Genomic DNA, 22,713 nt, shown 5'->3' on the forward strand with positions numbered 1-22,713 from the left:
CAACCAAATATGACTGGAAAAATCTGTGCAAAAGAACTGAGGGTAAAAATTAACACATTGAAGGTAGATTTAAGGGAAAAAATAGAAGGGGATAAATTCAGGAGCATAATATATACATACGGTATGTTCTGATTACATAGAAACAAATTTCTTTTTTTTTTTTTAATTGCATTTTAGGTTTTGGGGTACATGTGATGAACATGCAAGATTGTTGCATAGGTACACACATGGCAGTGTGGTTTGCTGCCTTCCGTCCCCTCACCTGTATCTGTCATTTCTCCCCATGCTATCTCTTCCCACCTCCCCACCCCCCCACCCCTCCCCCATTTCCCCCCAACGGACCCCAGTGTGTAGTGCTCCCCTCCCTGTGTCCATATGTTCTCATTGTTCAACACCCACCTATGAGTGAGAATATATGGTGTTTGATTTTCTGCTCTTGTGTCAGTTTGCTGAGAATGATGGTTTCCAGGTGCATCCATGTCCCTACAAAGGACGTGAACTCATCCTTTTTGATGGCTGCGTAATATTCCATGGTGTATATGTACCACATTTTCCCTATCCAGTCCATCATCGTTGGGCATTTGGGTTGGTTCCAGGTCTTTGCTATTGTAAACAGTGCTGCGATGGAACATTCGTGTGCACGTGTCCTTGTAGTAGAATGATTTATAATCCTTTGGATATATACCCAGTAATGGGATTGCTGGGTCAAATGGGATTTCTATTTTTAGGTCCTTGAGGAATCGCCACACTGTCTTCCACAATGGTTGAATTAATTTACATTCCCACCAACAGTGTAAAAGTGTTCCTATTTCTCCACATCCTCTCCAGCATCTGTTGTTTCCAGATTTTTTAATGATCGCCATTCTAACTGGTGTGAGATGGTATCTCAATGTGGTTTTGATTTGCATTTCTCTGATGACCAGTGATGATGAGCATTTTTTCATATGTTTGTTGGCCTCCTGAATGTCTTCTTTTGTAAAGTATCTGTTCATATCCTTCGCCCATTTTTGAATGGGCTTGAGAAACAAATTTCTAAGTTAATTTAAAATTGAATGAGAATAGAGAGAAAGGATAAAAATAGAAATAAGTTCACTGACTGGTATATAAGCAGTAGGTGAGAGTCAAAGAAACCATTAAGAACTGGCAACCCACTGCACCATAGGAAAGGTTTAAAAAAAAACTGGCAAACCAAAGAGTGAAAGTAAAATTTTAAAACAGGGACAGAGACCCCCCTCATTAAAAAGAAACTTTTTAAATAAAAGTAGCCAGGCATGTGACCCACACCTGTAGTCCCAGCTACTTGGGAAGCTGGGGTAGAAAAATGGCTTGAGGCCAGGATTGAGGCAACCTAGCAAAAACCCCATCTCATTTAAAACAAAAATGAAAAAAAACGGGACAAGAGCATTAAAATATGCATAAAAGATTGAATACTAGAACAAAATACACATTTTTTTAAACACTAAAAGAAATTTTAAAATAACACAGCAAACACTAGAGGGAGAAACAATAATTATTGTGTGTATAATAGCTACAAAATAAAATGTTAAGAAGACATTAGTCCTATTACATATTCATTCTATTATAAAGCCTCTTTAATCAAACCAATGTGGAACCAGTACATGAGTTGACCGATCAATAGAATAGAATAGAAAATCTGTAAACAGCCAGGCACGATGGCTCATGCCTGTAATCCCAGCACTGTGAGAGAACAAGGCAGGTGGATCACGAGGTCAGGAGATCAAGACCATCCTGGCCAACATGGTGAAACCCTGTCTCTACTAAAAACACAAAAATTAGCCAGCATGGCAGCATGCATCCGTAGTCCCAGCTACTCAGGAGGCTGAGGCAGGAGAATTGCTTGAACCCAAGAGGCTGAGGCTGAGATCATGCCACTGCACTCCAGTATGGGCAACAGAGCAAGACTCCACCTCAAAAAAAAATAAAATAAAATAAAGAAAGCCTATAAACAGACTCTAGTACATGTGGCATCTCAAAACTAGGGCAAAGAAGCACTTTTATTAAATGGTGCTGGGCAAACTAAATTGCATTTGGAGAAAGAAAAATAATTAAAACTTTATACCACATATTAGAATAAACTTAAAATGAATCAGACACCTAAATGTAAAAACAAAAATAAAACCATATGAGTGCCACAAGAAAACCTAGATGAAGTTACCTGCAATCTGGACTTAAAACACAAATCCAATAAAATAAATGGTTGATAAATATGATTACATTTAAAAACTTCTGCAAGACAGAAACCATGGCAAACTCATAAGACAAATCATCTAAGAAAAAATATTTGTTACATATTTTGCAGATAAAAGGCTAATATCCCTAAGACATAAGATCTCTCAAAAATTGAAGGAAAAAGACTAAAAGCTCAAGAGAAAAATGGGCAAAAAACATGAAAATAGAGTTCACGAAAAACACATAAAAGTATGATTTATATGAAAAGACGATCAACTTCGCTCATAATAATAAAATTAATGAAAATCATGTTTTTCACCATTGAGTAAAAAAATTAACAAATACAGAAAAGAGCAAGACCATGATGAACTCTGCGGTGTTGGACTGGAACTGGAGATACCAGTCTGAATTCATTTTATACACACATACATACATAATCACATATACATATATTTATATATCCATATGTTTGCATACACACACACACACACACACACACACACACGTGCTCCTAGCTCAGTATGCTGAAATGCTCTATGAAAAATGACACTGTAAAAATGTTTGCCCACGTTTTCAGCACTACATACCATTCTCCACTACATGGAACACAGGCTCCTTGGAAAAATGACTGACTTCGGACGTAGAGGAGGAAAAGTACAAGATAAGACTGAAATATTTTTTTACACCAGAAAGTAAGGAAGTGCTCAAAAAACAATAGAAACATGATCGAAGAATGGAATCCACCTTGATGACTCCCTTAAAAACATTAAAACTGGAACATCAAAACAAATAGCAGGCTGGATACAGCACTCACGCCTATAATCCCAGCACTTTGAGAGGCCAAGGCAGGCAGGTCACTTGAAGTCAGGAGTTCAAGACCAGCCTGCTCAACATGGTGAAACCCATCTCTACCAAAAATACAACTATTAGCAGGGCATGGTGGTGCATGCCTGTAGTCCCAGCTACTGGAGAGGCTGAAGCACAAGAATCACTTGAACCTGGGAGGTGGAGGCTGCAGTGAGCCAAGATCGTGTGCCACTGTACTCCAGCCTGAGAGACAGCGGGGACTCCACCACAAAAACAAAAATGCAACAACAAAAATAACAATAAAATAAAATAGCAATAATGACAGACATAACACATTAAATAAGACTCTGAGTTATATTAATATAAGAAAATAATGGAACAGAAGGAAAAGTTTCTTGTTTTGTTTTTTGAGACAGACTCTCCATTGCCCAGGCTGGAGTGGAGTAGTGTGATTGATCATGGCTCACTCCACCCTTAACCTCCAGCTCAAGCAATCCTCCCACCTCAGTCTCCCAACTTTCCAGGCTCAAGCAATCCTCCAGCCTCAGCCTCTGGAATAGCTGGGACCACAGGCATGCATCACCACAAGCAGATAATTTTTTTTATTTTTTGTAGAGACAGGGTCCCTCTGCCTTGCTCAAACTGGTCTCAAACTCCTGGGCTCGAGTGATTCTCCAATCTTGGCCTCCCAAAGTATTGGGATTACAGGCGTGAGCCATTGTATCCAGCCAAGAAGATTTTTTAATAATAGATTACCAACTAATAAATGAATAAAGATGGCAACCATTATTGTAATAATTGGCTCAGGTAATAATCATCAATGTATGTTAAAAATGATGAAAATTTCATCAGGCATAGGCCATTTTATGTAGTCTCAAAGTATGTTCTTAAAAATTACTTATTAATTACAAGGGAAAAGTGGTTATCTTATGATGGAGAAATCTAGGACACACCACAAACTCACTAAAGCTAATGTCACCAATATCAGGACAAATAGTATCATGTACCTCCAGATATGATGCTCTGAGAAAGGCCAATCTCACTTATTCCTGTGGCATTCTGTAAGAAAAGCATGATCCAAATGTAATAGTGAAGAAATATCACGAATTAGCCCAACATCAGGCAAACCCAAATTGAGGGATATTCTATGCAATAATTAGCCTGTATTTTTCAAAGACATGAAGGTCATGAAAAATCGAAAAAGACTATAGAGTGGTTGCAGATGAAAGAAAATCATGAGTGCTAATGGTGATTTGCGACCTGGGACTCGGTATCAATCTCCCTCTCTCATACAGATATGTAGTACTTGAACCCATGTTACAATCCTAATTTGGGCAATTATACTGAGGTTATGAAAGATACAATTTTTGCTATTAGTATATATACCCTGAAGTATTCAGGGCTAAAGGGGCATGATGTCTCAACTTATTCTCCAAATGATTCATGAAAGTTATTAATTTCTTACCCTCAGTCCTTTGTCAAAATTTTTCCAGTCATATTTTGGTTGGATGAAAATCATCCTCTTGTAGACTCTTCAAAAATGGCTCATTAGGCAAGTGTTCCTTCATTTCCGCCATGTTTAAAATTGCTTTTCTATAGCTGTGATAGCTAAAGAAGAGCTTAATTGGATATAAAACTTTGGTTCAAACTTTATTACCTTGATTTTCTTGAAAATGCTGTTGAGTTGCCTTGTTTTCTCTGTTGCTCGAGAGAAATCTGATGCCAATATAATTCTCTTGTCCTTTGACCTTTTTGCCTAAAAGCCATGAAGATTTTTGTCTCTATCTTGAAATAAATAATTTAATAGGATATGCCTCAAAGTTCATTGTTCCAAGTCATTAATCCCAGGTACCTAATAAATTCTTTCAATATAAAGTCAGGCTGGGAGTGGTGGTGGCTCACGCCAGTAATCCCAGCACTTTGGGAGGCCAAGGCAGGAGAATTGCTTGAGCCCAGGAGTTTGAGATCAGCCTGAACAACATAACAAGACCCTTTCTCAAAAAAAAAAAATATAGATAGATAGATAGATAGATAGATAGATAGATAGATAGATACATGTGTGTATATATATATGTACATATATATGTGATACATATATATGAAGTCAGTCCTTTTTTTGTTTCTAATTCTAGAAAAGTTTCTAGAAACTTTTCTAGAATTAGAGTTTTAATTATTATATATATGATTCCATTATTTTGTTTTTCTTCTGGGATTTCAGTTATAACTAGAGCAACTTTTTTTTTTTTCTTATCTTCCTTTCCAATTATTTTACCCTAAACTTTTTTATTTCCTTTATTACTTCATTTTCACTCTCTTGGTTGTTTTTCTACTTTTCCTTTTGCCGAATTTTCATTCAAATATATTTTCTCTTAGGTATCTTGTTATATCTAAGAATTTAGTCTTTCTTCCTGATATTGGATATTTTTCTCTTCTTTTTCTTTGCTAAATTCAAGCAACTGTACTTTTCTTTCTGTTTTTGTAGAAGAACAGCCTGTTGTATGGTAGGCGTGATACACCTCCCCCTCTTTTTTTTTTAAGACAGGGTCTCGCTCTGTCACGCAGGCTGGAGTGCAGTGGTATGATCTCAGCTCACTGCAACCTCTGCCTCCTGGGTTTAAGTGATTCTCATGCCTCAGCCTCCTGAGTAGCTGAGATTACAGGCACGTGCCACCACGCCCTGCTAATTTTTGTATTTTTGTAGACACAGGGTTTCACCATGCTGGACAGGCTGGTCTCGAACCCCTGACTTCAGATGACCTGCCTAGCTGGGCCTCCCAAAGTGCTGGGATTATAGGCGCGAGCCACTGCACTGGGCCAGTGATGCCATCTTGAAAAGACACCACCATGATGACTGACGTTTAACCTCCACATACCAAGGTGTTCTGCAGCAAGGTCTTCAAACAATGCCTGGATTGTTTGATATGTAACTCATCATAAAGCTGCTGATCTAATCCACATAGTGGTCACATATCATGGAAAAAAAAAAAAAAAATCTGAGGATATAACCACCTGCATGCATTTTGCCATAAATGTTTGTTCTTTAAAGATTACTTTCTGGAGGGTAGATGCAGGGATCTTCCATCTCACGATTGCCCAGGACATTGCTGCTGTTCGTAAGGACCAGTTAAATATTTCTTGTTGAGAAACTGAATTCGTCAACCTCTTTTCTTCAGCCTCTCAGCTCCCTCAACCTTTGGGAGTATGATTTCATGTATCTGCTCACCAGAGAACAATTTTTGCTCATTCTTATTCTTTGTTTTTGAATTTCTGTTTCAAGATGCCTTTTAATATCTTGAAGTACATATTTGGGAATATTTATTTCCATTTAGAATATATTTTTTGCTTCATGGCTGTTGGTTTTTAGACATTTTTCAGTTTAAAACAATTTAGGGTGGACTTTCGATTTCCGGAAATGATTTTATCTTATTTCCTCTTCTATCTTCTGAGCAATGTTTTAGACCCCTTCCCCCAACTCCAACTGTCCACTAGTCTTTCAACAGCTTCAAAGAAAACTCTGTGGGAAATAGGTGTTCATTTTTGTGAACTCAACCAATCTGAAATTTGTAAAGCCTTCAGTCTTTGAATAATTACTGCAAGCGTGGGATTTGCGTGGATTTATTTTTTCTCATTAATCTCTATTTTTTTTTTTTTTGAGCATTCATGGAGAGATTTGAATCTGGACTGCTGGCATTACCTTAGCTACCCAGAGATTGCTTCAATAACTGATTTTGAATAAATAAAAGCATTTAATGATATTATGACTTTATTTATAAGCACAAAGTAAAAATCTTACAACACATAGAACATACTAGATTTTACAAGATCTTCCGAAACAAGAATTACATGGATTGTCATATATAATTATAAATTACAAAAATGTGGGTTATTTTGTTAAGAAAAATAATTTTCTCAAGGAAAAAGCATTATATTCAAAGTGGTAAATCGTATGTACTAGACCAACTTCAATTCTAACACAAATATATGTGTGTTCCTTTTCATTTCATTGTCACCCCCAACTTAAACTAAGTCTAAGATTTTTCTTTTCTTTGCCAGGCTTTTGGAAATTGAGTAGAGCACATTTTAAATAAAGTGGTATTGCTTTTGTCTTTACACCATTTTTGCTGAATGCTTGTATAAAAGTTTAGTACTTGGGCACTTAGGACCCCTCTTTATGTTCTATAGCTAAAAGAACCAGTGTATTTGTAAACTAACTGGGGCATGGCAGTCAATCCAGATTTGCAGCAAATCTTCACCCATATTGCAAACCAGATGGAGAACTTAACTATTTTATAGTATCTAGCAGCTGTCTTCTTTCTGTATTCACATGCATAGAGCCAAAACCCACAGCCTGCTGTGTGCCCCTATGAAGTAGGAGGCTTAGAAATCACATTTTTTCTAAGTTTTCCTTCGTTTCACTTCTAAAATACTCATAAAACATTAACCAGTTTGATTGTAAACCAAATAAGCAAACACAAGGAATTCCCATCCAAATGTAGCCTGGTATCTACGCAATAGGTAACTTCATTTTACTATGTGGTATACTCACAAATGTTTTACTACATAGTTTGTACACAAATTGGGAGTAAAGATCAGTGAATTGCCCTCTGCTATAACTTATTGCTCAATGGAAGACTGTTATTTTTTTTAATGGCAACAAAATCTCACTAACCAGTAAGACCTGCATATGGTTCATCTCTTTCTGGTATGCGCTAAATCAGAGTCTTAAAGTGAAATAGGTGGGGAAGCCCGATACAATGTTCTCATTACAGAAGACGAATGGTAAGACAGATGGTAGAGTATAAAGCAATTCCAGCTCTTTATCACTTTCTGGTTTTTCCAGAATTAAACATTTAGACCACAGTGATTTTCAAATATATCCGTGAAGAAGCCGGAAAACAAAGAAGTCATGCCTATATTCCTGGAATTCAAGCCACAGTCATGGAGATGGGATTCATCTGAACCACAATAAAATCAGAGTGTAAAGATTAAGCTTTTAATGCAAAATGAACATGTGACCCAAAGCTCTCTGGTGCTTTCTGGTTCTTGAATAGAAACTGCTTTTGCAAGTAAGATATTTCTTTAAGACTGAACTCTTAGCTAGACAGAAATATTTTATTTACATCCTATTATTGACCAATTTTTTAAATGTTCATTTTCATAATAGAAACCAAGAGCAACTATAGATTAAACAAACCTATGAAACCCTCTTATTTAATTTCACCACTGTGAAATGTGGTCAGAGATGCATTTGCACAAAGACATTAACCAGGATGACTCCTGCCTCAGCTTAAAGAGTCAAGAAGGGTAGTGAAAAGGACAGTGAAGAAGGAGAGAATGAATAGGAGAAGGCAAAGGCGCAAAGAAAAACACTGATGTGGGGCACCCCAAATCACTGCTATGAATGAACCAGATAACACCTTCATGGAAAGAATAGAAGTATACTATAAATACCAATCGCACCAGCCTAGCATTCCTACACAGTTACTGCTGCAACACAATTAATGTGGTATTAAATTATTGCTTTAAGTAAGAGCAACAAGTGTTTACAAAAATGAGCTGATTTCAAATAAAAACTTATTCCACAGTTCAGTCTTAAAGATCATAAAAGTCGGGCATCATAACAAAAGCAAATGTAAGCCTTACATCCCAAATCTGTCATCTCCAAGAGTTTGCTCTGCATGGTGTCATCAATAAAAAACAGCATTTCCTCCAAAGACTCAGCTGGATAAGAAAGTCCAGCTCTTCTGACACAATGCTGGCCAATCCTACTGGTCTGGTTGAAGAACAAACAGAGTTTCTCAGAGAAACAACTTTTAGGCAATTAAGATGCTATTTCTCCAGAGTTCCCAGAAAAATCAGAGATTATGATACCCGGAAGAAAATAAAGCTTTAATTTTTATCACACATGTAGAGAAAAGCTAAGATGAGTTATGGAATAGGGAAAGCTTATATTCTGGGCCCTGATTTTGTTTTGTGAACAAAACAAAACAGACAGCTTCTTGGGTATGGAAGTGAATGCTGGATTTAGAGACAGGAACACAACTTTGTCACTTTCTAAATTACTCACTATGTTATCCAATTATAATCCAAGACAGGACATAAAAGTCATTTATTCTGAATGCTGACGTCTAACTACTACTGCACTAGACACTGAAGTCCAAGAGATCATCTTTATCTCCACTCCTACATTGTTTGTCGGGTCTGAGACAAATGCATGTGTGCACATCTAAAACAAAAAGCATGTTTTCAGCAGAGCTAGGAAGCAATTATATGGCAATATGGAAACAAATGTGAAATGCAAACAGTATGTTCTATAGTAAAATTTAAGGAAATTCAAAGTTCGGGTAAGACACATTTAAGAAGGGCAAGACTAAGTTCCAAGGTAGAAAACAGGGTACTTTCCATCTCAGCTAGCTGTCCACTCTCCTCGCTTAGGTGTGAGCAAAGTCTTTAAAGTATTCCCTCCTAAGAACTCACGTAGATGTAGTCAACGTCCTGAACTTTGATTCAGGAAAAAGCCAAGATGGTCAACTAGACACTGCCAGGAAGAGCATCTCCCACCACAAGACAAGACCATCAAGCAGACCAGCATACTCCCAGCAGATCATCGGAAATAAGAAAGGCATTGAGAGCGTTCCAAGGGAACATATAGACCCTAGGCTGAAGAAGAAGGAAGCTGGGAACCCTGCACAGGACTACAGAGCACCAGGACTTGCTCCTGACCCCCAGCAGCTACTGGGTATGGTGTGAGTTAAATAGGTGAAGAGTGGCCTATTCTCACCAGGGACCTCCAGAATTCTAGCTGCAGGAGACCCCACAACCTTCACAGACATTTGAGCTGACAAAGAGAGCTTCTTGGAGAAGCGGCAGGAGGGAACTCCAGCCTGTGATGAAGCAAGAAGGTTTGGCATGGAACAGCTGAGGTGGAGCACTGGCTATGGACACCCATCCCCCAAGGCTCACCAAGCTCCTCCAGGTGGTTTGGCTTTTGTTGACTGATGGATCTGGACAGAACATGGCTATCTTGTCTATGGGATGGGACCAGTCTGATTTGAGTAACCCACATTCTGTCCACCTCTTTCAGGTTCTCTGCCCAACAGTACCCACTTGCAAAGCAGCCTCAGATGCCAGAAGGGAGCACTTCGCATTGGCCTCACCATAGCTCCTTCACAGGCTGACCTTACCTATCACAGTGCACACCCACTCATGGCCTCCCCCCATCACCTTGCTGGCACACATTCACCTGCAGCCCCCACCTACCACTAATCCACCACTAGGCACTGAAGGAACATACCTCAAAATAATAAAAGCCGTCTATGACAAATCCACAGCTATTATCATACTAAATGAGCAAACACCGGAAGCATTCCCCTTGAAAACCAGAACAACACAAGGAGGCCCACTCTCACCACTCCTGTTCAACACAGTACTGGAAATCCTAGCCAGAGCAATCAGGCAAGAGAAAAAAATAAAAGGCATCCAAATAGGAAGAAAGGAAATCAAACTATCTCTCTGCAGATAATATGATTCTATATCTAGAAAACCCCACAGTCTATGCCCAAAAGCTCCCAGCTCTGATAAACAACTATAGTAAAGTTTCAGAATTCAAAAACAATGTACAAAAATCAGTAGCATTTCTACACATCAACAATATCCAAGCTGAGAGCCAAATCAAGAACACAATCCCATTCACAATAGCCACACAAAAAATAAAATACCTAGGAACAGAGCTAACCAGGGAGGTAAAAAAAATCTCTATAACAAGAATTACAAAATTCTGCTCAGAGACAACACAAACAAATGGAAATACTTTCCACTCTCATGGACAGGAAGAATCAATATGGTTAAAATGGCCATACTGCCCAAAGCAACTTACAGATTCAGTGCTATTCCTATCAAACTTTTACAGAATTAGAAAAATTCAAATTTTTTACAGAATTAGAAAAACCTATTCTAAAATTCATGTGGAACCAAAAAAGAGCCTGAATAGCCAAAACAATTCTAAGCAAAAATAACCAAGCTGGAGGCATCATACTACCCAACTTCAAACTACACTGCAAGGCTACAGTAACCAAAACAGCATGGTAATGGTACAAATACAGACACATACACCAATGGAACAGGTTAGAGAACCCAGAAATAATACTGCATACCTACAACCATATAATCTTTGACAAAACTGACAAAAACAAACAATGGGGAAAGAAATATATATTCAATAAATTGTGCTGGGATTACAGGCTAACCATGTGCAGATTGTTGAAGCTAGGCCACTTTCTTTCACCACATACAAAAATCAATCCAAGGTGTTTAAAGACTTAAATGTAAAACCTAAACCTATGAAATCCCTAGAAGAAAACCTAGGAAATACCCTTCTGGACATCAGCCCTAAAAAAAGATTTCATGACAAAGACTTCAAGAGCAGTTGCAAAAAAACAAAATTGGACAAATGGGACCTAATTAAACTAAAGAGCTTCTGCACAGCAAAAGAAACTATCAACAGAGTAAACAAACAACCTACAGAATGAGAGAAAATATTTGCAAAATTCATCCAACAAAGGTCAAATACCCAGCATCTATAAGGAATTTAAACAAATTTAGAAGCAAAAAAAAAAAAATTAAAAACGGATAAAGAACATAAAGACACACTTTTCAAAAGGTGACATACATGTGGTCAACAAGCAGATGAAAAAATGCTCAACATCACTGATCATCAGATAAATGCAAATCAAAACTACAATGAGATACCATCTCACACCAGTCAGAATGGCTATTACTAAAAATGCAAAACAATACCAGATGCCAGCAAGGTGGCAGAAAAAAGGGAATGCTTATACACCACTCACAGGAATGTAAATTAATTCAGCCATTGTGGAAATCAGTTTGGAGATTTCTCAAAGAACTTAAAACAGCACTACCATTTGACCCAGCCATCCCATTGCTGAGTGTGTACCCAAAGGAATATAAATTGTCCTTCCATAAAAACACATGCATGTGTATGTTAACTGCAGCACTATTCATAATAGCAAAAGCATGAAATCAACCTAATGTCCATCAACAGTAGACTGAATAAAGAAAATGTGGTTCATATACACTACGAATTCTATGCAGCCATAAAAAAGAATGACATAATGCCCTTTGTAGCAATATGAATGGAGCTAGAGGCCATTATCCTAAGCAAACTAACACAGGAACATAAAACCAAACACGACATGCTCTCACTTGTCTGGGCCTACTTGAGGGTGGAGACTGGGAGGAGGGTAAAGACTGAAAAACTATCTGTCAGGTACTATGCTTGTTTACTGGATGATAAAATAATCTGCACACCAAACCCTTATGTTACGCAGTGTGCCCATGAAACAAACCTGCACATTTGCCCTCTGAACCTAAAATAAAATTTGGAAAGAGAAAAAAAAAAAAGTCTTGAACTTGAATACGGCATTCATAAAGTCTAAAAAGCTAGTAGATCTCAAAGGAATGAAATCTCTAACTGTAAAAGTTTAGATAAGTTTACAAGGCCTTGAGAGCTTGGGGAACTGGGGACATGGAGTGCATGTGTGTGAATATATACAGAATACCTCTCCTATCATATCTCATGGGTAATTATATGTTTTTAATAATCATAAGACCAGCCTTTAATGAGCTGCTTTAGCATGAAAATCTTCAAAGCAAAGGATTATCTTCACCTAGGCAGCTGTTTATTATTTCATTTGCTTCTATCGAGTTTACAAAATCATAAATTATTTTCTGCTTCCAAAAAAGTCTAACACAGTGCCTTGTGAATATTTATGTCCCCGAAAAAAAATTCATTCACTTGAGTTTTTAGCCATAAGGATTTCAAATCAATTCAAGAAACAAATTTCCTCTTCTAACAAATGAATTGAGACATGATGCGTTACGGATAGAACCTAGAAACTCACAAAATGAAGCGAACATAGAATAACCTGAAAAACTGATGAATCACTGACTCACTTTTTACGCGAAAAATTCAAGTAGTAATGCCTAAAATGTGACTAATACAGGCCAGGCACAGTAGCTCACGACCGTAATCCCAACACTTTGGGAGGTCGAAGTGGGTGGATCACTTGAGGTCAGGAGTTTGAGACCAGCCTGACCAACATGGTGAAATCCCATCTCTACTAAAAATACAAAAATTAACCAGGCGTGGTTGTGTATGCCTGTAGTCCCAGCTACTCGGTAGGCTGAGGCAAGAGAATCATTGGAACCTGGGAGGTGGAGGTTGCAGTGAGCCAAGATTGCGCCATTACACTCCAGCCTGCGTAACAAGAGGGAAACTCCGCCTCGAAAAAAAAAAAAGGTAAGTCTCTTGAAACGCTTCCTAGATGGAGATGGAGCCTCATCAGATAGTAACCTCACAAAACATTAAGTAAAGATTTTGTATGAGTTTACCTCTCCTGAACTGTATAAATTTTCTAAAACTGCGTTGCTTCTAAGAGAACAAAATAATAGCTCTTAGGGCATCAGCATTAGCAAATAAGGGAGAGAAAAAAATGAAACAATTACCTGAACAACATAACCAGAATAAACAGCCAACCTTCCTTTATGCCTTCCTTTCATGTTTGTTTCCTGTTCTATTAAAGAGTGTTTGGGGGATAAAAATATAGTTTATTTGCCTAAAAGATCTGATTGCTGGGACTCTGGTCACTTAACCTAAAATCATCAATTACCAGGATTTTTTTTTTTCCCAAAAACTTTATGCATGGGACCCCCAAGGTCATTTTGAAAGAAGTACAAAAATAGTCCTTTGCCAATGTTCTTTTGCTGAAGAATTGGCTTTAATAAAACAGGACTTGGGCTTCCAGAAAATCAAAAGGCACCAGGGTAGTTATTTTCCTTAAAAATTAAAAGTAAAACCACCAACTCTTCAACCTCACAGCAAAAAAAGTCTGCTTACTATTAAAAGCAAAAGTTTACACAAAGGTAAATCAGAGTCAATTGCCAGTCTCTTTAGGGAAAAGAAAGAACAAATAGGTAAGTTCTTGGCCTTGTTACAGGATAGTGTTTATAAAACATTTTAATGCAGCGCTTCCTTGCCAATTAAAGATGAGTGTAGGATTTCCTTTCAGTTTTAATATCTTTGCCTGACCCTTATAATAGTAACATGAGCCAAAGGAATTAAGGAAACCACTGGATAACATATATCTGCAAAACTGTCTCCCTGGAAATTATCGTCAGGGTAAGAGGAAATGGTATTAGGGCACTGAAATAGGGACACACTGGATTTCCGTTAGATATAATTGGTAAAACTTGAAATATGTTTGCATTTATAAAGTCAAAGCCTGATGATCTGGCCGTTGCAGCAATTCTGTGAGCTACCTAACATCCTAAAATAAAGCCCTTTCTGTCATAACTAGCAAGAGGGGATTCAAACTAAGAACAGTAAACCACAGAATAACTAAAGCCAAAGATTTTGCTGTCAACAGACACACGAAGAAGTAAGAATCTTAGACTATTTTTTCTTCCTCAGTTGGATTTGAAAGCAGTAACGATCCCATCAATCCTATTACCATTACAGTTCATCTTATGTGGGACCAACGCGTTTCTTAAGTGATCACTGCAGTAACCTGGAATGAAGTAACCTTCTCTTGGCAAGACTGAGTGACCCCTGCTTCCACACAGGAAAGCTCAAAGAAAGAAAAGGTCAAGCTCAGTATTAAAGCTACCAGCTGAAGACACAAGCACAGATTCAAGGGTTTCTATGACTACCCTAAACAAGTGTCCCCTGTATCTTGCAGTTGTTTGGCTGAGATTATTGAAACTCAGACAGAATGTGATCCTGAATTTGCCCAATTGCGAAGTAGGTTGCTTTCACAGCCCTCTGTTAACCAGCAGTTAAGGAGCTAATTGAGAAATGGTGGGGCCCTAACAGTTAGAATGGAGGGCCAGGCACGGTGGCTCACACCTGTAGTCCCAGCATTTTGGGAGGCCGAGGTGGGTGGGTCACGAGGTCAGGAGTTCAAGACCAGCCTGGGCAATATGATGAAACCCTGTCTCTACTAAAACTACAAAAATTAGCCTGGCATGGAGGCTAATTAGTCCCAGCTACTGGGGAGGCTGAGGTAGGAGAATTGCTTGAACCCAGGAGGTGGAGGTTGCAGTGAGCCGAGATTGTGCCATTGCACTCCAGCCTGGGTGACAGCGCAAAACTCCATCTCAAAAAAAAAAAATAGCTAGAATGGAGTCCACATACCAAAACCCTTAAAACTACTAAACCTCTCTTACCAGATGAAATTGCTTCCTCATCCATTAAGTCTGTTCCTGATGATATAGCAGCCTTGATTTTAAATACCTCACCTAAGGTAGTTGCTACTCAAGGGGTGTCAATTCCTCCCAAAACTCTCTCTTCCTTGCTTCTATACTCATGACTAAAGACATAATCCAACATGCCCTTTAAGATAGGTTACAAAGTCAAACCATGGAATATACAACAACAACAACAAATTACAAGAATTGGTTAATTTATATCACCAGAAACCCAGAGAATGAATGTAAAAATGGATTCTGGGAATGCTAGATTAGAAGGAACAGAACATAATTTTAGATTTTCTAAACTTATAAACATGGAAAGAGATGCCAAAAAATTCTGGATCAATATACGAGTGCTAGGTAACCCACATTGCTTTCAGCTGTTTTCTTGGTTGTTTAACTTAAATCTGGAGTCATGACCTATGCTAAATGAAGCTGAGTTCTCAGATGGTATGATGAAAAGAAAAAAAAAGATATAGAGAGATGAGAATAATAAATTAAAATTATCATAGGTAACTAACTTACCTGTCCCCAGCTTTGTCTCCTAAAAAAGTTCAGGTCTCCAGGTCTTCACCATGGCACTGAGAAATATTTAAAGAATAAGGGAAGCGTCAGTTCTTTTGAAAAGCACTTTAGGTCAGGCACGTTGGTTCACGCCTGCAATTCCAACACTTTGGGAGGCTCAATCGGGCAGATTACCTGAGGTAGAGAGTTCAAGACAAGGGGCCAACATGGGGAAACCCCATCTCTACTAAAAATACAAAAAATTAGCCAGGTGCAGTGGTGCACGCCTGCAATCCCAGCTACTCTGGAGGCTAAGGCAGAAGAATCACTCGAAACTGGGAGGCAGAGGTCGCAGTGAGCTGAGATCATACCACTGCACTCCAGCCTGGGCTACAGAGCGAGACTTTGTCTCAAAAAAAAAAAAAAAAAAAAACCGCTTTAGTGGTTGAACTCTACAAATCAAGATATTTGCAATGGGCCCCATTATTTCAATGAAAATTATAGGACCCAGAGTGGAAGGGGACAACGAAGTACTTAAACACAAGAGACAGGATGGGTCTGCTTACCATAACAGGCAGTAAGGCGAAAGTGGACAAGAATTTAATTTGCTTAATAGAGTTTACTCCAAAAACTATTTTACTAATAAGTTCATCAATGTTTGTATAAGACTGACTAAATCGTTTATAGTCATGCATACAAGGTCAAAATATCGGCAGAGTAAAAACAGCTCTGGAGTTAAAACTTGGATCAGCGTGACAGGACAACTGTCCTGAACGAGGAATACAACACAAGAGATTATTCGCCTAAGCAAAGACAGTTTGCTCCAAGTTGACTTTCTGTGTCTATTCACACTGAAAACTGGGTTAAGGTTATTTCAAGTATTTATCTAAATTTATCATTACCATAAATTATCTTTAGAATGATTCCTAAGGAAAAGTTTGGATCGAGCCACAGAAAGACCTATAGATACACCCAAATCGTTCATGAAGAAGCTGCTTGATGTCACATATGAATTGGAAATTGTCACTCCAGAAGAACCCTGTTTCAAAAGTATAATTGTATCTTGCACATTGTCTCAAAAGTTACAATAAGGAGGCTGGGCACAGTGGCTCAAGCCTGTAATCCCAGCACTTTGGGAGGCCAAGGCAGGAGGATCACTTGAAGTCTAGAGCTCAAGATCAGTCTGGCCAAGATGGTGAAACCCCATCTCTACTTAAAATACAAAAAAAAAATGAGCTGGGCATGGTGGTGCACACCTGTAATCCTGGCTACTCAGGAGGCTGAGGCAGGAGAATCATTTGAACCTTGGAGGCGGAGGTTGCAGTAAGCTGAGATCGTGCCACTGCACTCCAGCCTGGGTAGCAGAGTGAGACTCAAAAAAAAAAAGGGAGATTATTTCATGCCAAAAATCCATGGGCCACAAGTAACTCTATACTCAAAGCCAAAATTATACCATTAAATGCCTTAATATCCATCAATATTAACAACAAAACAAGTAGTAAATGTAAGAAGTTTAAAATATAGCAACAAAAACAAACTAAATTAAAATAAAGGAAGGAATTATCAGAGATAAAATGTTAAATTTGTTCAGAAAGAAATTATAAAGAATATACAAAACACGGCCGGGCGCAGTGGCTCATGCCTGTAATCCCAGCACTTTGGGAGGCCTAGGTGGGCAAATCATGAGGTCAAGAGATCGAGACCATCCTGGCCAACATGCTGAAACCCAGTCTCTACTAAAAATACAAAAAAATTAGCTGGGCATGGTGGCGCAAGCCTGTAGTCCCAGCTACTAGGGAGGCTGAGGCAGGAGAATTGCTTGAACCCAGGAGGCAGAGGTTGCAGTGAGCCGAAGTCACGCCACTGCACTCCAGCCTGGCGCCTGGTAACAGAGTGAGATTCTGTCTCAAAAAAAAAGAAAGAAAGAAAGAAGAAGAATATACAAAACAGAAAGCTATATCCCCAAAAATATTTTTTTAAATAAACTCTTGGCAAACCTGATTAGTGGAAAAAGAGAAAAAGCAAAAACATACAACCTTTAAGATAACAAGGTGATAAACATATGTTTTTAAAAGTTTAGTTTTAATCATGATAAAACACAGATTTTTAAGTGATTTAACAATCATAAAAGAATATACATGCAAAAATATAGAGGCAAATCTATGGAAATTATTGCAGAGACATCTTATGGTCACCTTAGATTCCCAAAGCTTCACCTGTCTCTAGGGGCCCTCAGCCACACAACTACCCCTGCTGCCACCACCACTGCATCTACTGACATCTCTATCTCATTCTGTCCTAAGGTGAATGCCAGGCTCTGAAAACATGGCCTTCCTAATGCATTCCCATCATGCCAGAAGCTGCAGAAGCTCTGGTCCCTCTTGGCCCAATTCAATTGAACCCATGAAGGTTCTGATTCCTCCTGTCACTTCTAGACTCCAATGCAAACTCCAAGGAATTGGCATTCCACAGGGTGAGACGTGGCCTCCACAGCAGCTGCCCAAAGAAGCCAGGTGATACCACCTGCAAGTGCATAGACTGAACTCCCCGAGGCAAACACTAACCAACAGGAGAGAAATGAGATGGGAGAAAGGTGATGGTGCAATCCATTCCCTTCTACCCTCCAATGGACTATTCTAACATGTGTTTTCTGTATGTACAGCCTGTCTGGTACTGTCCTGTCTGAGTGGGTACCATGCTCTTCACAGTTCATGAGGCGGTGCTCAGCTTGGTAACATGCCAATTTCCATTTGTTTTCCATCTTTCTCTCTCTTGTTCCCTTTTCACTCTTTCTCTATCCCAGGATATCACCTTTCAATAAAACCTTACCACTTGTCTTGCTTCAGCCTCTGTTTTCTAGGGACAGTAATAAATTTGAAAATTTAGAGGACATGGTTAGTTTTCTACCAAAATAAAAACTACTATATCTTGCCCAGTAAGAGATAGAAAATCTGAAGAGATTAATAATCATAGAAGACACTGGAAAGCTAAGTAAAGGTCTATCATTTTTAAAAAGATACCAGGCCCAGAAAACGTAACAGCTGAATTATATCTAAATTTTAAAGTACAAATAATTCCTAATTTATTTTCTCTATTCTCAACCAGATAATTCATTTTATTTATGTTAGGTATTATCGTGTTCTTATTAACGTAGCATAATAAAAATAATTCAAAAATAAGAAAACTATAAGCCAATTTCACTTATGAATAAAGATGCAAACATTTAAAAATGACATCAAATGAATTTTGACAATGCATTAAAAGAACCATTCACCTGTATGAGTCCATTCTCACACTGCTATAAAGACATAACCTGAGACTATGCAATTTATTAAGAAAAGAGCTTTAATCTGCTCATGGTTCTGTGGGCTGTACAGACTTCTGCTTCTGGGGAAGTCTCAGGGAACTATTGTCATGGCAGAAAGCATAGGGGAAGTAGATACATCTTCACATGGTTGGCAGGAGAGAGACAGCAAAGGAGGAGGATTACACACTTTCAAACAACCAGATACCTCCACCAGGCCCCTCCTCCAACAATGGAGATTACAATTCAACATGAGATTTAAATGGGTCCACAAATCCAAACTATATCATCGTAATAACTGAATTTTAAATCTTGTTAGCAGATCACATAAATGTCAACATGTATGAGAGAATTTAATAATTTTAACAGGAAACTTTTCAAAAAGGTATCTTAATACACACACACACACACACACACACACACACACACACACACAGAGTAACCATATGAATAAAACATATTAAAGATACATCTGGTTTATTCCCAGAATCTTTTCAAACCTTCTTTATGCTTTTCCCTCATTCCTCAACTGTTGACGCCAGAGTGTCTTTGAGGTTGGTAGGGCTAGCTCACAGTAAATTTCAACAGCGGTGGTACCAGCACTTGAGGAAAGATCATTCTACTTTATGTAAGCCTGACTTGGACATACCATCTCTGACCTGGGCATTAAATTTCAGAGCACACTCAAGTCATCGGCAAAAAAAAAAATCTTCCATTCATTTCCAAGTGATTGATGAGGATGATCCAACAACTGAGGGGCTACCCCTTACCGGTTCTCAGTAGTTACTGGGATACAGAGAACTACCCCTACACCTGTAGCCCAGTAACTACTGGGAACTCTCTCCATCTCCTTAGACAACCTATTCCCACTTCTTTCCTGCCCCTCCCTGCTAATCTATCTTCTTCCAAAACTGGAGAGTACCCATCATTTTTGTTCTCTTGGCCTTTCCTATATGAGTGTGCTAGAACATCAGGACCCGGAAAACACAAATCACCAGCAAACAAGATGATATGCACTTCCATACACAGTACACAAGGAAGCAGAAATGTCCAGGAAGTACTTTTAGATAGCTAAGCTATCAATTTGATTGTCATTTGTTGATTGCATGGGCATTGAAACAACAAATTCCACAGAGCCAAAAATGAAAATCCACCATGTCCTATCAGGTCAGAGGATTCACCACTGCTGAGACTGTTTCTCCTCTGAGTCTCGGTATAGCAAACGGTTAACATCCCAGGCTCTAGAGAGAGATGGATATAAATCCAAATTCCACTCTGCCCTTTTTTCTATATTTGAAAAAAAAAATTGTGGGTTTTGACAAAATATAATTTATATTTCTTCTCTTCATGCGAGGTTTTTACTGAGTCCTAAATACTTTTCTTCCTGCATCTTCCACTAATTTGCTCTGCCTCTGTTGGTCTTTGCCACGTTTCCTACGGATTCTTAGCCACACTGCTAGGTTTGGTCAGTTGAGGGGAAAAAATACCCAATTCCTCACTTCAGGAGCATTTCTTCCCTTCGTTTTTCACTGCAGGCATGACAAGGTACAATCAGGTGTTTGGCAGAGTGTCACAGAGAAGAGACCAGATTTACCATGAGCAGGGTTGCATCCACCCTTAGTGACTGGCGATCTTACACAGGTCACTTAATCTATCTGAGCTTCATTTTTCTTACAAAATTTAAAAAAAAAAATTGGAAAAAAGTGTGCCAAAATCACAAAGCTGTGGTACAAAATAAAATGATAAGGTGACAAATACCCTTTGCATGGGGTGAGAAATTATTCATGTGCTCACTTTCATTCTCCACAAAATTTTAATTTTCTCATGTTCTCTGGTTACTTTCTTTGATGTTGAATTATGGATCATTAAAACAGATCATGAGAGAGGGCTTTAGATCCTTGTCTTAGTCCACCTGGGCTACCATAATAAAGTACCCTAAATTAGGTGGCTTATAAACAACAGAGGCCAGGTAGGGTGGCTCACACCTGTAATCTCAGCACTTTGAGAGGCTGAGGTGGGCAGATTGCTTGAGGCCAGGAGTCTGAGATCAACCTGGCCAACATGGTAAAACCCCGTCTCTACTAAAAATACAAAAATCATCTGGGCATGGTGGTGCACGCCTGTAATCCCAATTTCTTGGGAGGCTGAGGCACAAGAATCACTTCAACCTGGGAGGCAGAGGTTTCAGTGAGCTGAGATTGTGCCACTGCATTCCAGTCTGGGAAACAGAGCCTGCATTCCTGACTTTGTCTAAAAAAAAAAAAAAACCACATACACACACACATACAGAGAGAGAGAGAGAGAGAGAGAGAGAGGTTTATTTCTCACAGTTCTGGAGATAAGAATGTCCAGGATCAAGTTGCCAGTAGATTCTGGTGAGGGCTCACTTCCTGTTGCATAGAACCATCTTCTCATAGTATCCTCATAGGACAGAGGGGGCATGGGATCTCTTCAGAGCTTCTTTTATAAGGGTACAAATATGATTCATGAGGGTTCTGCCTTCAGGATCTAATAACCTCTCAAAGGCTTCCTCTCCTAATACCATTATATCGGGGGTTAGATTTTAACTCGTGAACATTGGTGTCACCTAAATATGCAATTTATAGCATTTCATGCTTAGCTCCCCGCCGAAAATTTGTTTTTCTCACATGTAACATATACTCACTGCAGTCACAAAAACACTGACAAGTTTCATATGTTCTCGATAAATATAGTCTGCTATTAATATTTTCTTCATATTTTAGAACAGCAATTTTCCACATGGGTTGCACATACTCCAGAAAATCAACTAATCCGTTAGAGACAGGAAAGAGGAAAATAGGAGAAATGTTATTTATATTTTAGATCTCATTCTTTGAAATTTTTATTTTTGTGTATTGCCCTGATAATACATCAGTATGGTGTTTTTCATATAAGTTTAGAAATACTACATGTGGTGGCCTGGTGTGGTGGCTCACACCTGTAATTCCAGCACTTTGGGTGGCTGAAGCAGGTGGAACACTTGAGGCCAGGAGTTTGAGAATAGCCTGGCCAGCATGGTGAAACCCCATCTCTACTAAAAATACCAAAATTAGCCAGGCATGGTGGCACACACCTGTAATCCCAGCTACTCGGTCGAGACTGGGGCAGGAGAATCACTTGAACCCAGGAGGCTGGGGCTGCAGTGAGCCAAGATTGAGCCACTGCACTCTAGCCTGGGTGGCAGAGTGAGACTCAGTCTAAAAAAAAAAAAAAAAAAAAGAAAAAAATAAGTACATATAGAAGTCCTAAGCTTTTGTTTCTTTATTCATTAACTGAAGATATAATAATAACCAACTCACTGAGCCAAAAAAAAATTTTAAATATAGGAAAAAATTCATCATTCATTTAGGACAAGGAGGTCAGATTTTCTAACCCATGACTGAGAGAAAGGCTTGTGAAACTCTGGAGTATAACACTTTGTGGGCAGGCGGTTGCGGGGAGGTTGTTGGGGGGAGGATGCTTCTCTTGGAAAAGCAAAATCACTTAACTAAAAGTTTCCAGGTCATGTAACTAAAAAGCAGTAGAATTGTACCTTCAGCCCTCACATTCACGTTCCCAAATTTGTTATCGTCATTTTGATTTTTGCTATAGCTGCATCTTCGTGGACATCTAAAAACTCC

The 22,713-nt window shown here is 38.7% G+C and overlaps 1 long non-coding RNA gene across 1 annotated transcript in view; it reads right to left on the reverse strand.

The window, feature by feature from the left end:
* The window catches only part of LOC141585185 (uncharacterized), a 93,460-nt gene that overhangs the window by 57,709 nt on the left and 13,038 nt on the right, over positions 1-22,713 (reverse strand). The window contains exon 2 of the long non-coding RNA XR_012518574.1: positions 15,790-15,845. This is a non-coding gene — a long non-coding RNA (uncharacterized LOC141585185). The remainder of the gene's footprint in view (positions 1-15,789; positions 15,846-22,713) is intronic.

This window comes from Saimiri boliviensis, chromosome 7, assembly GCF_048565385.1.
Source record: "Saimiri boliviensis isolate mSaiBol1 chromosome 7, mSaiBol1.pri, whole genome shotgun sequence".
Lineage (NCBI taxonomy): Eukaryota > Metazoa > Chordata > Mammalia > Primates > Cebidae > Saimiri > Saimiri boliviensis.